Raw genomic sequence first — 4,216 nt, forward strand, 5'->3', positions numbered from 1 at the left:
GGCTCCTCCACGTCCACTTTCAGCTATCCCGCTTGCGGAAGAAGGTATTCATTATCCTCATATTATTCTGTTCCGCAAACTCTATTAATAACTCTCCCCTGCTATTTCTAGCGCCTATGCCAAATTCCCCCACTGCCTTGTCTCCAGCCTGCTTCTTGCCTACCTTGGCATTAAAGTCGCCCATTAGTATAGTGTATTTAGTTTTCACTCTACCCAGCGCTGATTCCACGTCTTCATGGAAGCGTTCGACTTCCTGGTCATCATGACTGGATGTAGGGGCGTAGACTTGTACAATCTTCATTTTGTACCTCTTATTAAGTTTCACAACAAGACCTGCCACCCTCTCGTAAATGCTATAGAATTCCTGTATGTTACCAGCTATATTCTTATTAATCAGGAATTCGACTCCTAGTTCTCTTCTCTCCGCTAAGCCCCTGTAGCACAAGACGTGCCCGCTTTTTAGCACTGTATATGCTTCTTTTGGCCTCCTAACTTCACTGAGCCCTGTTATATCCCATTTACTGCCCTCTAATTCCTCCAATAGCACTGCTAGACTCGCCTCACTAGATAACGTTCTAGCGTTAAACGTTGCCAGGTTCATATTCCATTGGCGGCCTGTCCGGAGCCAGTGATTCTTAGCACCCTCTGCTGCGTTGCAGGTCTGACCGCCGCCGTGGTCAGTTGCTTCGCAGCTGCTGGGGACTGAGGGCCGGGGTTTGACTGTTGCATTCATATAGGAGGTTGTGGCCAAGTACTGCACCAGGGTGGCCAATCCTGCTCTGGTGAGGGAGTGTGTTGCCGGTTCTGGTTACCGGGATCAGGCCACACTCCAGGCCTGTTTGTGCAATTTTATCAACACGCGGATTTAAAAAAAAAATCCGGTGGAAAATTGCCGGCACCGGGATGCGAACCACGGACCTCTTGCACGCGAGGCGGGTGTTCTACCTCTACGCCACCGCTGCACCTGCACGAAGGCTACCTCAGAAGTTAATGCCGATGATTGTAACACGACGTGATCCCCGACCACGGTCTCAGCGGCAAAATGATGTAGCCACGTACTCGCTAGCGCAGCGGGTATTAAAAATCCTTACGGGATTATATTGAATGTATTGTGAGGTGGAAGAACGGCACCGGAGCTCGGTGGCTTTTCGGGTAGAGCGAGGATGAGGAGGTGACAGATAATTAGAACAGCTGGCCCAGGAACGGGTAGTGTCTCCGCGTCTCCTTGATCGTGTTGCAATGGTACAGCCGCCTAACGAACCTCTGCTGGACGACCTGCAGTTGGACACCGTGTTGAGTAGCCGACGCACACTTCTGCGTCCCACTGCTTCTACTACACTGGCTTCGGCAACTTAGCTAACCACCGCTCCAGTCCAGGCCATCACGCTGTCTGCAACCGTCAACACAGCGCAGGTCAGTGACTGAACTGCCGTTGATATGGAAACTACCTCGGCGCCAAGGGACGCCGTACAGCTCCCTTGGGCTCTGTTTCCTGTGCAGTACCGCAAGCGACCTCAGCATCGCCACCAGATGGTCAACACTCCTCCCGCGAATGCGGCTTCTAGCGACCTCGCCGCACTCACACAGGCAATCGCTGCCCTGACCAAATACTTCGAAGACGCCTCTATAACTGGCACAGAAACAAACCCGATGTTTGTAATATACAAGTAATGGTGTACTGGTACCGCCGTCAGTCGCAGAAGGACCTCCCGGAAGAACGTTACCTCCTGGCGGTTCCGAAATGTTTTTGCACAGTACTGCGAGCCATTCATGATAACCTAGCCCAAGTAACCACGGATATCCGGGCGACGTCCGACGGACGTCCTTTCTGGATATTCGGGATGTCCGTGGGATATCCATGAATGTCCGACGTACGTCCGAGGGACGTCCCTGGGGAATCCAAAGGTAACCGCTTTGGCATCCGTAGTACGTCCGACGCGGACATCCAGCATGGACATTCAGGGGACGTTCAGGATATATATATATATATATATATATATATATATATATATATATATATATATGTGTGTGTGTGTGTGTGTGTGTGTGTGTCTTCCCGGGGATATTCCAGATATACACATGCCTTGAAGCGACAATAGTGGCCGGGACACATTCAAGCACCGGACCATTATATATATTACATCGGTCTAATGCTTGAATGCATTCTTGTTTTAAATAAACGAGAAATGAACTTACACCTACTTCCAAATACAATTAAACGTTTATTGTCACCTTATACATATACATAAAAAGACCAATAAGCAGATATATGCGTACTGTTCAAAGAACAAATAAATACACGGATAAAGAAGAAAACTTGCAATTTCAATAGCACAACACAAGGTAGAGAACAGCAGAACAAAAATACTGATTGCCCACCCTGCTTTGACATTTGAGTTTGCAGCATGGAATAAAAAGAAAGAGCAAAAATACATCAATTAGCATTATTAAGCAGCGAAAGCAACAGAAATGACATGAAGGAATTAATCTTGACTACATCACTTCACTAGCACTCTGCGACACGGGCACAAAAAATGACATTAACTGGCTAATGCCTTAAACTTTCGGACATGCTTAATGGTATTGCAGCTTAAATGTTATTCGCGACGTAGTGCGTTCTCGTAAGTCAACTTGCCGTCAAATGCGTACTCTCGTTCCCAATGTCTCCACATTCTGACGTGGCTAAACGAACTATTAGTGAAGAACAATCAATATATTCTTCACTTTCTTTAAACAATAGCTCTTTCTCGTGGCGTAGTGCGTTCTTACAATTATTAAAACTCACTTGGCCATCGAATGCGTACTCTCGTTTACAATGTCCCCGCCGTGGCCGTAGTGACCATATTCTCACGATATTAAACAAACTTGTAGATAAAAACAACTAATATATTCTTCACTTTTTTAAAAGGAGCTTTTTATTTTCGTAGAGATCAGCAGGCGATCTTGCCGCTACTGACGGCTACAGCTCTGATCATGAGCGCATTAGCCAGGAGAAGCTCTTTGCCAGGAGAATCAAAGGGCGCCGATGAAGAGTCCGCGGTAGCTAAAGAAAATGTAGACTCCGGGGTCCTGCTTACCAGAAAACCCGCATTGACTTGTGCGTACACCACTCCTAAGGGATCCTGTTCCGTTCTCACAGCGAAGTGAACCATCCGAAGCGTCACGTAGAGTACATCCATCAGGGAAGCAAGGCACATTGTCCTTAGTGCGCGTAGTGTCACAACCACCGTCCTGAACTTCCGATGTCGCCTCGGTGCAGCGACCAGCATCACAAGGCGTACAAATGTTTGCAGGGACAGCCCGACCGCACATGTTAATGCATGCGTGCGGGGTATACGCGCCACTGCACAGTTCTAGACTTGCGAATTCTCGAGCTGTTGACTGCTGGCTGCCGGTGCGAGATCCGAAGTCCTCGAATATCGTCTTTGTTTCCAGCGACGCTCTTTTTCGCGCGTGCGGCTTCTCCCGCAGTCTAGGCATCCTGGCACCTGTGAAGAAAACACATTTCAATGCCCAAACGAATTAAAAAAGAAATCGATGTAGCTGTCATACCTTGGTAGCTGAGTAGGAGACTTCGGCGGGCACGGAAGGTGACAAACGCTGCTCCGCTGCCCTTAAAACGATCGCAGAATGAAAAATGGCGTGGCGACGATGGCTAGAGCTTGGATTGGATTGGATGACTGCAGCGTTCTGCTTTGCCAAGGTTCTAACACTTCCACGCGCATCTACGCAAACATAAATAGGTTTTTAAAATATTCTATTATTACACAGTGAAATATTTACTTATTCTGGGAATATTCGGTATCTGATTTTCGAGTTTTTAGTTTCTGCTAAAGCTATCAGCGCCAGAAAAACATAGCCTTTGAGATTACTGTCAATGCATGGCGGCTCTGACGCATTATAGCTTTCATAATCGCTTTCAACGCATGCAGCCACCAAAAGCGTAGCCTTTGAGATTTGTTTTTGTTACCTATAATGATATTATTGTATGCACAATTGAACACTGCAGACAACTTCCTGTTTTAAGAAACCAGCCAAGAACAGGCGCACACAGGAAACATACGAGAAGACAGGAAAGAGGTTGGAAGAGGCCTGTCTTGTGTATGTTTCCTGTGTCCGTCTTTTTTTTTTTGCTGGTTTTTTCTTAATACAATGCACCAACTAGCCCAACAACGTGTTTTACTTCCTGTTTCAATGATAAACCTGAACCTACATG

General features: G+C 47.0%; 1 long non-coding RNA gene across 1 annotated transcript; it reads right to left on the reverse strand.

The window, feature by feature from the left end:
• Positions 1–2,202: 2,202 nt before the first annotated feature.
• LOC135897319 (uncharacterized) lies at positions 2,203–3,651 on the reverse strand. Its single transcript, XR_010563014.2, has 2 exons — positions 3,553–3,651; positions 2,203–3,488 (listed from the first exon to the last, which is right to left on the reverse strand). It is a non-coding gene; the product is annotated as an uncharacterized lncRNA (long non-coding RNA).
• Positions 3,652–4,216: the final 565 nt, after the last annotated feature.

Source organism: Dermacentor albipictus, chromosome 2, assembly GCF_038994185.2.
Source record: "Dermacentor albipictus isolate Rhodes 1998 colony chromosome 2, USDA_Dalb.pri_finalv2, whole genome shotgun sequence".
Lineage (NCBI taxonomy): Eukaryota > Metazoa > Arthropoda > Arachnida > Ixodida > Ixodidae > Dermacentor > Dermacentor albipictus.